Consider the following 14,284-nt stretch of genomic DNA (forward strand, 5'->3'; position numbering starts at 1 on the left):
ACAGAGGACTCAAAAGCATCCCCATTTCATTTTTCACTTTTATTTATGAATTCGTTCATTTACATTTTTAAAAGCTCCCCGTTTTATTATTTATTTATTTACCTACTTATCGTTAATTTTTTTAAAAAGCATCCGCATTTTAAATCCCCGGCTGTGTGAGTCTTCCCCAGGCCCTCTGTCACCAATTACCACCACATTCTTAGCTGTGGCCACCGTGCCGTATGTGAGGTCCCCCAGAACTCGCTCGTGTTCTAGCGGAAAGTTTGAGCGCTTGGACCAACGACTCCGCGTCTCCCGACCCCCAGCCCCTGGAAACCACGGTCTGGTCTCTGCGTCTGTGAGTCTGAGCATTTTAGATTCCACGTGCAAGTGCGAGCGTGCAGAATGTGTATTTGTCTGACGTATTCCGCTCAGCGACGTGCCCTCGAGGTGCACCCATGTTCTTGCAAATGGCGGGACTGCCTGGGTCGTCAAGGCTGAGTGATATTCCACTACGGATATAAGAAAAAGTATAAAACCATATTTACAAAATGTATAAAAGGTATAAATATAATTTATATATAAAAATATAAAATATATACTTAAAATATAAAATACACAAAATTATGTATAATTTGTAATATATATTATATGTAATAATTATAATATGTTCTATATAATATTTACTTAATATAATTTGTAATATATGAATTATATTTATATATCATAATTATATTCATAATTTATAACAATATAAAATATTATATTATATAATATATAAACACAATAGAGCATATTTTATGTAATTATATAGTATATATAGTATATAGTTATATCCAGATTATATTATAATCATTATATATAATCAAATATAATCCATATATTATGTAATATAACCTATATATGATCTATATAATATAATCTATATATAATAATGTATATATAGTATATAATACATACAATTATAATAAAATATAATCTATGTATAATACAATATATGATCTATATGATATAATCTATATATAATATAACATAGCGTAATATAAAATATAAAATATAATAGGATATAATATATACACTACATTTCCTTTATCCACTCATCTGCATACACTCAGCTTCCCGTGTTGGCCGTTGAGCAGCACCATGGATGCATGATTTCCTGATGGACTATTAACACTGAAACGAGGCGTCCGCGTCCCAGGACGGACACGTGATGGTCACGTACACACACACGCACACGCACACCCTCCCTGGCAAACACGAAGCGCTCTCTCGCCACAGTCGGCCGGGACGTGTGACCGGCACTCTGCTCTGAACCCAGGGGTTTGCGCTGGGAAGCGCTCAGCGGTGGGTGTCAATGATAACCTGGCGGTGGCTGACGGTCATGACCCACCCCACGTGCACGCCTGGCTCATTCCCCAGACACCTTGCGTCCCAGAGAGCTCGAGAAAACCAGACATACATGGGCCGCCATGGTGGCTCTGCACAGAATGGAGATTCGGGATGTGGTCACCCGCTTGCTGAACCCACCAAGCAGTGAAGACAGGACCCGACAAGTCAGGTCACCCTTCTGCCTTTGATCTTGGGATATTCCTTATCTTGGGTCTATTCTTGTCTTGGTTGGAAATGGGGTTCATTAAATTGTCTCCCATTAAAATAGCAGTTCACTAAGGCTTCAGGAACGGGCTCCTCAACGCCAATGGAATGAATCTCTAATGTGGAATTCCAGGTGGTGTGGGATATGGGATGGCATGGCTGGGCGTGGAGGGCTGTTCCTTCCCACTGCGGGTGTCCTAACTTAACCCCTGTGCTTGGACTACTGATGTGGCCTCTAAGCGAAGGCCTTCAGCGGGCCACACGGAAGGCGGAATGGAGACAGAATTGGGAGCAGTGGGCCTGGGTAGGGAGATGATGTGCTAAGGTAATCGCTTCTCCTCACCTGAATCCCCACCCTTGAGTGTGGGCTACTTCCAAAGAGCAGAGAATCCAAAGGAGGGAAGTCATGACCTCACAGTGGAGTCACCTGTCCCACACACCTCGGCCAGGTGCTCAGGGTCGGCGTCCACGGGGACGAGTCACGCGGAGAGCAGGTGCCCTCGATATGACGTGACCACAGTCTGTCACCTCTATGCTCTTGCTCCCCGAAACCCACAACCCCAGTCTAATCATGAGAAAAACATCACACGAATAAACCCCAACAGAGGCACATCCTACAAACTCCCCAACCAGCATGCCTCGAAACTGCCAAGAAGGCACCAGGAACAAGGCGAGCCTGAGAAAGTGTCACAGCCCAGAGGAGCCCCTCGATGTCCTACGGGGTCCTGGATGGCGTCCTGGGAAACAGAGATGTGGATAGAACACACACTTCAGTGGATAACCGGGCATCGGTGCTGGTGGGTCCCTGGTACCAAACGTGCGAGCCCCGTCTCGCGTCAGTGGTACTGGGGGCTGGGGGGTGGTGGTCTCGACCCTGGCCCCTCTGTGCTCACCCCTGCATCAGCCAGACTCCTCAGCATGGGTATCCAGGATGGAAGGTGGGGTCTCCCCTGGGGCCCCGATTTAGGCCCCAACACTGTGGGAAGGCTGGGCTGTGAGTTGGCCTCCTGAAGCACTGTCCCCCCAGAGCCCCACTTCCTCCCTGAGAGGCTTCCAGAAGCCCTCAGCTCTCACAGGGGGCTCGTCTGCAAGGCAGGGGGCCGTGGCGATGTCCGCTCACTTTTGCAACAGTGAAGAGCTTGAACCTGAGGCACCTGGTGGTTGTGGGTCCACACACAGAAAGCACCCACCCCCATGTGGTTTGGGGTTTCTCTCTGGGGTCTGCGTGAGGCCGCCCTTTGTCTGATGTCCTCCCGTCACAGTGAAGACAGACGTGCTTGAGGGGCCTTTCTTCCCTGCTTCTCAGACTCTCCTGTTTTCCAGAGCTCAGAAACCGGGCAAAGAGCCTCATCTGTCTCTCTATGTTTGTATGTGTGTGTGCGTCATCTGTATTCATCCATCATCTATACCTGTCAATCATTTCTATGTGTCTGTCCATCTATCCATCCATCCATCCAACCACCTATCATCTGTCTATCTATCCATCCATCTATCCATCATCTATCTGTCCATCCAACCATCCATCCATCATCTATCTATATATGTATTTATCTATCATTTATCAATCATCTATCTATGTATCTACATATGTAGGTATCTGTCTATGCATCCACCCATTCATCATTTATCTATCATCCACGTATCCATCATATCTATCTGTCCATCCACCTATCATCTATCCATCTACCTTACCTATCCATCTATCCATTATCTATCTACTCATTCATCTATCTATCCATCCATCCATCTATATATCTATCCATTCATCTACCCATTCATCTATCTGTTCATCCAACTAACCATCCATCCATCCATCCATCCATCCACCTATCATCTATCCATCTACCCATCCATCATCTATCTATCCATCCATCCATCTATCTATATATCTATCCATCATCTATGTATCTATGTGTTTATCTATCATTTAAATATTTTTATATTGGTCATCTATCTATGTATCCACTTATGTAGGTATCTATCTATCCACCCACCCATCATTTATCTATCATCCTTGTATCCATCATCTATCTATTATCTATCTACCTATCTATCAATCGTCCATCCATCTATCCATAATCTGTCATCCATCTATCTATTATCTATCATCTATTATCTATCTATCTATCTATCTGTCTATCTATCTATCTATCTATCTTTCTATGTATTCATCCAACCATCATCTATCTATCCATCATCTCTATCTATCTATCGATGGCAGTGGTTTACAACAAAGGGCCATTCTGCCCCCAGGGGACATTTCTGGCAGTCACACTGAGGAGGACATCCTACTGGCACTTGGAGGGTGGAGACCAGGGACCCTGCTCGACACCCTGCAGTGCCCAGGATGCCCTACATCAGAAAATGACCCACCCCACATGTCCCTAGTGCCAAGGCTGAGAAACTGTGTCCTAAGAGAAGGAATCAATCCATGCTGTCCCTCCGGGTCCGTCTCTGGCTGACCCTCCCGACAGCAGTCTTTTTATGATGCTCAGCTGTCGTGTGGTCCTCATGCATATATACGATAACATCTGTATGCATTATATGTTCACTGATTTTCCACATTACTTTTTCTCTCTTTGTTCTTTTACCCCTATAGTCTCCCAGTGCTTGCCTTTTCCTGGTGGATTTGATATTGGATGACACCCCGTATTTTCCTTGCCACCTGCAGCATTGCTTGGTAAGTCAGTCAGAGGAAGACAAACACCATACGATTTCACTTTTAATTTTTTTTTAAAGAATTCTTTTTTTAAAAAAATTTGTTTTAAGATTTTATTTATTTATTTGAGAGAGAGAGAATGAGAGACAGAGAGCATGAGAGGGAGGAGGGTCAGAGGGAGAAGCAGACTCCCCGCCGAGCAGGGAGCCCGATGCGGGACTCGATCCCGGGACTCCAGGATCATGACCTGAGCCGAAGGCAGTCGCTTAATCAACTGAGCCACCCACGTGCCCCTTTTTAAAGAATTCTTTGTGCCATCCTTCCTACTCCCGATTTTCCCCTGGTAACCCTTCTCTAAGAAACACCCTCCTCCAGTCCAGCCCCGATCTGGAGTTTGACCTCTGGAGGAGCTGCTGATGGCACCAGGGTGGATACTGGATTCAGACACCTGATTCGAGCTCGGCCAATCAGGTGATAGATATACAGAGACATTTATTTTAAGGGATTGACTCATACGTTTGTGCAGGTGCAAGTCCAAAATCTGCAGGTTGGACCCGCAGGCTGGGGACCCGGTGAAGACTTACAGTTTGAGCCTGAATACTTCTGCAGGCTCAACTCCGTCTTGCTCAGGGGGGAGCTCCGTTTCTGTTCGCGTAGGTCCTTCAACTGATTGGACGGGGCCCACCAACGTCAGGGAGGGCAATGTCCTCCACTCAAAACCCGTTGATTCCAACGTGTATCTCATTCGCAAATTAACGTCACAGAAACACCCGGAAGAGTATTTGGCCACAATCTGAGCACCGTGGCCCAGCCAAGCTGACATGTAAAATTAACTGCCATAAAGCAAGAGCTGAGAAGAGGACGGCTCACCTCTTTGCTAGTAGGATTCATGGAGAGCAGAGACAAATCTGTCTGCAGGGAGCTGACCGCTAGAGGACCCAAGAGAGAAAGCAGGCATGCAAGGCAAAGAACAAACACTATTTGCTCCCCCAATACCTTCCAGTGGCCATGCCTAAGCCGGGCGGTTTCTTTTCTTGCAAGGCAGTGTAACATCGGTGAATCCTGAGGATGGTAGCATAGCCCAAGCTGGGTCCTATCACTTGTTCCCAGTCATTGTTAATGCAATGCGCAGGTTTCTACATCTTGAGTGACTGAACCTTCCTATCCCACAGGTACTCGGGCACGAGCTAGTAGGACGTCTGCAGGGGGACGGCGTTGGCTTCACACCTGCTCCCAGCACATGTGCTAAAAACACACCCAGTTTACAAAATCAGCAGAATGCCCTATCGCTTTCTTTCAAAGCTAAAATAACGGGTTTTCTTTCCTTGGTGGGGGGTGCTTACAAGGGAATATGACTCAGCCACGAACAAGGAGTGAATGTCTGACATCTGTTACCACGTGGATGGACCTTGAACAGACGATGCTCATGGGAGAAGCAGACACATGAAGGACTGCACAGTGTGTGATTCTGATTATATGAAATGTCCAGAACAGGCAAATCCACTGGCAAACAGTGAGTTAGTGACTGTGAGGTGCTGGGGAGGGGAACAGGGAAGGACTGCTTTATGGGGATGGGGTCTCCTTTGGGGAGATGAGAATGTTCTGGAATTATATAGAGCTGGTGGTTGCACAACCCAGTGAGCGTACTAAATGCCATCGAACCGTTCACTTGCAAATGGTGAATTTTATGGGATGTGAACTTCACCTCAATGAAGGAAAATACCCATTTTTAAATAACTGAGCTTGGGACCAGGGTCAGGGGAGGAGGGCTCCTGTTTGCACGGATAATATAGCTTTTGCATATTCCCCAATATGCAAAAGAGTCCCCCAAAATGGTGAACGGGCCAAGTATCATTGCAAGGTCATGCAGGTGGTGCAAGCTTTGATAAAATGCACCATGGCAATGGGACAGGTTGCTGAATTATTTCTGCTGCCTTCACGAGGGGCGGGAAGACCTGCGGTTGTTGTCTGTTTGGCACCGAGGCTGGTAGGTATTCATTAGGAAAAATGACCGACCTTCAGAGCCTGAGAGGGCACCACGCTTCCATGGACCAGTGTTCCAGTGGAAAGATCGTGCTCGTGTCTGGCTTTGCTGACCAGCTGATCTGCCATTGTCCCTTTGTGCATGCCAAACTTACCTTCACGGGGCAAGTCTCCACTGGCCTTCCATGTACAAGAGAAAAAGCAATAAGGTTAGCTTCTGTTTCTCCAGCTGCCCAGGACAGGAGGGTCATGCACTGAGTACTAGGAGACTGGCCAGGTTCTGGAGGGACCTGGGCATGGAGTCCTGGCCACGGTGGCTGCTGAGTCCCTCTGGATAGAAGGACGGAGGGGGGACATGGTGGCCAACACCCCTTCCAGCTCTACATGTCCCTGAAATTCTGCATGTGAGTCTTCTCATGGTGGACACGCAAAATGCCTGGTGAGTGATAAGATGAAATGCAACCAGAAGAAGGCAGGAAGTGAACCAGCCCCACCTTCCTTCCTCACGCTGCGGAGCGGAAGTCCCACGGAAGCCCCACCTTGAATGTTGGGGCACTTGGGGTCCTGCAAGCCTCAGTGACGAACATGGGATAACAACCCAACTGCTGTGGAAAACAAATAAAAATGAGAGACTTTCTCTGTGTGTGCTGATTGCATCTCCTTGGAGGAGGTGATATAAACATGTGCCCCAAACATAGTGAGCAAGGTAATGATGATTCTGTCAGGCACTATGTAAAAAACAAACACAGATGCAAACATCCATGATGAGCTAAACATTCCTGTTTGAGATAAGGATGGGACCAGTGAGGTGAATTAATTAAACATTATGAGAGGTCATTGGTGATTTGGTCAAGAGAAATTGTCCAATGTGGCAATTCTTTCAGCTGAAAAATGAAATAAGTGACGAAGGAGGATTTGAGAATATTTGTGATGAGCATGCTTCTGACAAAGTCAAGAGGGTAGAAATATAAAAAGAATGGGTAGGTGGCTGGAAGGATGGATGGACAGATGGATGGATGGATGGATAGATGGATGGATAGGTGGATGGATAGATGTGTGGATGGATGGATGGATGGATGGATGGATAGAAGAGTGGATAGAGAGGACACAGGTTGCCAGCGCTCTGACTTTAGATTCTAGTTCAGTGAACTGGTCGTGGGAATTCTCAGTGATGTCTCTGGACTGGATCCTGGCTGTGAGTCTCTCTGGCAGGCTTTACTTGTTGGAGGCCTCCTAATGGGGCCACTACCCTGGGCCTCCTCCAACTGTCATTTGCCACTCGAACTTTCCAGATGGCCCATCCCTGCACAGTTTTCTCTAAAGGCCATGCTCCTTCCTGGTTCAGTTCTTTGTAGCCTGGCATCTTACATGCTATTCGGAATCATATGTCAATTACCCTAAAAAGAAAAGGGAAGCCCAGGACATTGGTGAGAAGTACAAGGTAGTCATTTCTCTCAAAGGGAGGAACACTTCTGTATCTTGGTTTTGCATCTTTATCTCCTGTTCTGAGACTGCCCTTTGATCTGATCTCTACAACATCTGATTTTCTACTCTTCTTGTTGAGAAATCACAGAGAAGGCACCAAACCCATGTTTGAACTCATGTTTATAAACCCAAGGCATGAAGACACTAAACCTATGTCTCTAAAGCAGGAACAAACCACGCAGAAAATATGGAGTCAGTTTTAGAATGAACAGAGAGGGATACTCTATGAACATACATTCAGGTCCTGGAAACACCATGTTTCTCTGTATGATCTGGACAGGCCACAAAGAAAAGGGGACATAGAAGATTAAATTGATCTTAACCGAGCAAGACACAACCACAGATTCCACTTGGATGCTGAGAGCTGCTTGTGGGGATCAGCTTTGCCCCTAGACCCACAAGAGTTCCATTCTGCTTGGGATCCCACAGGAGGTTGGTATGATCTCTCTCAAGGAAAGTCCCACAAGCACATTTGACCACTCCCCACTCCCAGGACCTAGCTAGATGTAGGGGAGACCACTCTGCACCGAGAGGCCAGGATCCCCTCAACTTCCTTCAACAAGCCCTGCACATCCGCCCTTAGGGCTTCCGCCATGATCTCCTGAGGGGACCCCGCCCTTGCCCTGACCGTGCTTTATATCACCGCTTCACATCTACCTTCAAACCGCTTACCAGAAATTGTAGCACTTTTGCACTTTGTTTTTGTGTGGGGAAGACTCAACCTGACATAAAAGGAGGTCTGGCCTCTGCCCCTGGCTCCTAGGAGGTGATGTCCAGGCCATGACATGTCCTGTTCTGTCTTTGTTTGCCTGGGTGCTTTGGTCACTTGACCATTTAGTGAAGTGGTTTCTGAGGAGGGCTTTGGGACATGCTTTATTAGTTCCAACCTCCAAGAGGGGATGAAGACTAAAGATATTATTGTGAGCCTCCAGGAGGAGGTGGACACTAAAGGTTAGCCACAAGGAAAGTACGTCATCAGGTACCAATAAAAACGGTATGGCAAGGCTCAGGTGAGCTTCCTTGGTTTCCAGTTATTCCATGCATCTTGTCACACATTGACACTAGCATAGATGGATGGATGGATGGATGAGTGGATGCATGAATTGGTGGATGGATGAATAGATGGATAATTGAATTGGTGGTTAGGTAAATGGATGGATGGATTGATAATTGAATGGGTGGATAGATGGAGGGATGAATTGGTGGGTGGATGGATGGATGGATGGATGGATGGATGGATGGATGGATGGATGGATGGATGGAATGATGGATAAGTTGGTGGATGGATGGATGGATAGATGAATGGATGGATTGTTTACAGTTTCTTTCCCTTGTGTCCCAGCATTGCAGCTCTGATGTCATGGGTTTTCCTCCTCCTGGACTCACTCAGAGCTCCGGATCTTATTGGACAGCTCCACCAGGGCTGCAGGGGTCTCCAAACCAACATCATCCCAACTGGACCCACCTGCCTCCTTCCTGCCCCAAACTGAGCCTTTTCCTAATTGATTTTCCCATGGAGTTTATGTCAGCGACCTCACCCAGTGGACAGAGCTGGGGACCTCAGGGTCACTCTTATCCTTCTTACCTCTGACCCTGCAATTCAGCTGGACATCTTTGATTTAGTTGCGAGTCCTTTATCCCTCTTCATCCCCCTTTCTCCATCTCTCCTAGTGCCACGTTTCCCCCACCCCAAAGTGCTGTTTCCGCACTCTGCAGTCACCACTGAATACCATACCATCACAACAATGGGAGCATGTAACATGTCTGCAACATGCCGTCTTCATGTAATGTTGCATCTTGTTGGGTGAGTACACCTATGTCTGACTCAGCATAGGGGTGGACTGTCTGGCTTACTCAGCATCCTGTATGCGTGCATTGGGCCGCCTCCAATTCTCATAATTAATGCTGCCAGAAGCATTCATTGCACATGTACCTTGTATTCCTGCAGGAAACATATATGTTCAATATATTATACACATAATATGTGTATGTGCTGCACACACATATATAAATATATGTATGTGTACATACCTATGTGCAATATAATTTGTACACATTCCTTTGTATATCTGTGGGGAATAATTCTATGGGATGAATTACCAGCAGTGGAATTGCTGAATCGAAGAGAATGTGGGCACATTAAAAATGGTAACTAGGGGCACCTGGGTGCCTCAGTCGTTGGGCGTCTGCCTTCGGTTCAGGTCATGACCCCAGGGTCTGGGGATGGAGCCTCACATCGGGGTCCCTGCTCAGCTGGGAGTCTGCTTCTCCCTCCCACTCCCCCTGCTTGTGTTCCCTCTCTAGCTGTCTCTCTCTCTCTCTGTCAAATAAATAAGTAAAATCTTAAAAAAAAAATTTTTAATGGTAATTATTATAGACCCTGTTGAATTTCCTTTCTAACATCAGGGTAATTAACATACCCAACACCAGCAGAGGAGAGAGTGAATTTCCTGTACTGCCTCCAACTCATGGTGTGGCTACTCTAAAGACAACAGAATACCCTTTTCTTTTTATCTTGCTGCTTTAGAACGAGTCAGGCACTTGTTGAGTTAAAAATTCTGGGACAGATGGGGAACTTTCTAAGAAGAGAATGAGTTGCATTGGGTGGATTTCGTAAATAGGGTAACGTTCATGGGAAACCACTGGACGTGTCTTTGCTGAGGATGGATGAGGGATTAACTAAGTGACCCTTAAGAGCTTGGCTTCGGACCAGACCAGAGGATTAATATGGCAGAGCTTGCTCCAGTGTTCATTAGGGTGGCGGCTACGCCACCTGGTGGAAAGGAGTTGTTTTGAGTAAAGGTTTCAGAGGCATGAATTTATGAGGTACAGAGATGGAGAGAGGGATGGCTGGATGTCTAGTTTGTTTGATGGGGGAATGGAGAAGTGGGTGAGTGGTGGATGGTGGAGGAGTGGATAGATGGGTTGATGGATGGATAGATGGGCAGATTTGTGGATGGTGGGTGGGTGGAGGGTGCATGGAGGGATTGAGTAGGTAGGTGGGGGGGATGAATGAATATACACATGCATGGATGGATGGGTAGATGCATAGCTGAATGGATGGATGGGTAAAAGGATGAATAGGTGGATAAATGGATGAATACCTAGGTGGTTGGATAGATGGATAGATGGATGGAGATAGATAGTAGATGGATAAGTAGATGCATAGGTATTCATATATGCATACATTTATAGATCTACACATTTACATCCTCAAGCACTTTTCTTGTAGGAACAGATTAATGGAATCTCCGAATCTGGGTCAAAGTGAAAGATATCAGTGCAGGGGAGGAGGTGTCTAGCTTGGAGGGAAGTAATCTAGAGGGAAGCCAGAATTGGATTGGTTCTGCATTTAGACCGGTTAGCTGGTCTCAGTTCTTGTGGTGCCTCCTTGAATGCCTACATTTAGCAAGGGACTGGGTCCCTCTGTGTGTCAGCCCTAATCAGTTAAATGAAATGAGGTCATGGTAGACTACAGAGAGCTCTAACCCAACATGACTGGTGTCCTAATGAGAAGTGGAGACATAGAGAGACACACATGGAGGGAAGGTGTTTGTGTGGTGACGGACATTGGAGTGATGGGGCCACAAGCAAGGAACAGCAAGGATTTTGGACAATCACCAGGAGCTGGGAGAGAAGCTTGGAGCAAACCTGTTTTTAGAGCTTTCCAAGGAACCAACCCTGCTGACACCTTGATTTCAGACTTCTGGTCTCCAGAACTAGAGAGGATGAATTTTTGTTATTCAGGTCCTCCCCTCCACACGCACCATATGTGATAAATACATGATAGACACATTTTAAAACATTTCACAGTTTCTGTTAAGTCTGGAATCCAGGCATGAGATAACTGGGTCTCTGCTCAGGGACTCACCAGACTGAAAGCAAGGTGTCGGCAAGCAGTAGGGGGGTCTCCTTTGAGACTTAGGGCTCTCTTACAAGCTAACCGGTTATTAGCAGAATTCAGTTCTCTGAGGTTGGAGCAGTGACACCGTCACCTGCTAGGGGCCACCCACTAATTCCTGCCAAATGATCTTCTCCATAAGGCGGTTTGCTTCTTTTTCCAGGCAACCAGGCTGTATGTCTGCTGCCTCAAACCTCGTGCCCTTCTTAATGCTGACTTCTACACCTGATTAGGCCAGGCCCACCCAGGATTAATTTTCCTTTTGATTAGCTTGAATGACCTGATTATGGACTTTGATTTTGACTGCAGAATTCCTTCATCTTTGCCATAGAATCCCGGGAGCAAATCCCATCATCCCCCCAGTCTTTATTCACACTCAGTGAGAGTGATTTATACAGCTATGCCCAGGCCATACTAGATTAGGGCTGCAGATATTAGGGACTTTGTTTTCCTATTTTTGAGATGCATCCAGAAGAGGAATATCTTGCTCAAACGTGTAAAAGGATTTTCCTTGAGCGTTTTTGAAATTATTATGACCACCTCTTAGATGTGCAGGTTCTGAAAGAGTATCTCATTACTTTGCTTTGCAAATGCTTCAGACAGCAGAGTGGAAAAAGAGTTTCCAAATTTAACAGTTCCCCAGGGAAACGCGCCATCGCCTTGCAAGCAGCCTTGGGGACAGGGTTTTAATGAGAACCCCCAAAACCTTTCTGTTTCCAAGACAAAGGAGAAGTTAAATAAAGATGACAATGATGCACATCCTACCAAGAAGCCTGCCTGGGTTCAAAGAGTGGTCCCATTCCTGAGACACCCCAGACTGTTCCCTCCTTGTCAGGAGATCATGATCATATTTGCTTTGATGGGTGGCTTGTTAACAGGACAACATGACTCACACGTAGAAGACACTCAGACAACATGACTGACACATAGCAGACACCCGGATACCCAGGAGCCCCACGTGACACCAGGGTCCCCTCACCCACTCCTGCCCCCTCTGAAGCTAATGTTTTGGCACCTTTTGTTGAACAACACAGGATCTGTGTTCTCCCACCCTGGATTTTCACTTTGCAGACTTGTGACATACTTTTCTCTTTTTTTTTAAGATTTTATTTATTTACTTGAGAGAGAAAGTGCCAGAGTGCATGAGGAGGGGGGAGGAGCAGAGGGAGAGGAAAGACAGAGAGGGACAAGCAGATGCCCTGTTGAGCCTGGGGGTGGGGGCCCCATCCTAGGACCCTCAGATCATGACACCAGCCGAGATCATGACACCAGCCGAAATCAAGAGTCCCCGAGATCATAGACCAGCCGAAATCAAGAGTCCCTGAGATTATGACACTTGCCGAAATCAAGAGTCTGAGGCTTAACCGACTGAGCCGCCAGGCGCCCCTGGATTTATAACATATTCAGGGCATCAGAAACACAGGCCTTACGCAGCGTCTGCCAAAATGTGGGAGCTTAGTAAGTTGTAACATGCTAATTTATAATTATGTCATGTAATTATACGTATCTTATCACTTAAAAACTATTATTACATATTACATGTAAAATGTATTTTACGGGGTTACTTACATTTTGTGCATTTTAAAATTAACGATATCAAAATAAGAGACTGTTCAAGCATGAAGATGCGGCGTCTTTATGTGGTTGCATATTTTTATGGCATTCTACAGTATATTTAATTATGCTCCGCAAGCAGTATACGTAGTAAGTAAAAGTAACTAGTAGTAAATAAACGATTTACTGCTCAACCATACGGCTATGTCGTATGTTGTGCGTGATCATAATAGTAATTGAGGCGGACGCACAGGCTCCGCACCTGCTTGGCTTAAGGCGGCCACGCGCACCCTGCAGCCCCAGGTGCGGCCTCCCGGACCCCGGGCACAGGTGGCGCGGCGGGGGGAGCCGCGCACGCGCAGTGCAAAGCCCGGGCCGGCCCTCCCCCCGCCCGCTCGGAGGCCTCCCGGAAGTCCCGCCCGGGGGCGGGGCCAGACCCGGCCGACGAAACAGGGAGTCGCCGCGCGGCCGCTTCCGCGAGCACGAGAGCCGGAAGCGGAAGTGCGTCACAGGGGCGGGCGGCGGCGACGGCGGGTGGCGTCGGGGGCGCCTCCGGCGGACGGTGGCGGCGCCGGGCGGAGAGGCCGCGGCTGGCCGGGTCGTTGGGGGGCGGCGGTGAGCTCGGGCCTGAGCGGCGGTGGCCGGGGCGCGGGCGGAGCCCTGCGCCGGTGAGCGACACCCCGTGACCAGCTCTCCCCGCGAACCGGGCGGGGGGCTCCGGGGCCCGGCGGCTGTGAGGGCCGGAGACTCCGAGGAGCCGGGGTGTGCGACGGCCGGGGGGCTCCGGGGGGCTCTGCGGGGCCGGGGGCGCTCGGGGGCGTCCGGGGTCTGCGAGGGCCGAGAGTTCGGGGGTCCGGGGGCACTGGGGGCCGGGAGGCCGGGGTCTTTGAGGGCCTGAGGGGTCTGGGGGGTCCGGGGTCTGAGAGGGCCGAGAGTTCGGGGGTCTGGGGGCCGGGGGGCCGGGGTCTGCGAGGGCCGGGGGGGTCTCTGGGGGTCCAAGGTCTGCGAGGGCCGGGGGGGCTCTGGGGTTCCGAGGTCTGCGGGGGAGGGGGCTCTGGGGGTCCGGGGTCTGCGAGGACTGGGGGGCTCTGGGGGTCCGGGGTCTGCGAGGACTGGGGGGGCTCTGG

The 14,284-nt window shown here is 48.2% G+C and overlaps 1 protein-coding gene across 3 annotated transcripts in view; it reads left to right on the plus strand.

Annotated features, from left to right (window-relative positions):
- The first annotated feature begins 13,702 nt into the window (after nt 1-13,702).
- The window catches only part of AKAP17A (A-kinase anchoring protein 17A), a 9,891-nt gene continuing 9,309 nt past the window's right edge, over nt 13,703-14,284 (plus strand). The window contains exon 1 of one of the 3 annotated variants that reach the window (XM_035029645.1): nt 13,703-13,825. The gene's annotated coding sequence lies outside the window, so the exon portion shown is untranslated. The other 2 variants (XM_035029647.1, XM_035029646.1) reach the window with 2 other exon arrangements.

Source organism: Mirounga leonina, unplaced genomic scaffold, assembly GCF_011800145.1.
Source record: "Mirounga leonina isolate KUSES-001 unplaced genomic scaffold, KU_Mleo_1.0 Mir_268, whole genome shotgun sequence".
Taxonomy (NCBI): domain Eukaryota; kingdom Metazoa; phylum Chordata; class Mammalia; order Carnivora; family Phocidae; genus Mirounga; species Mirounga leonina.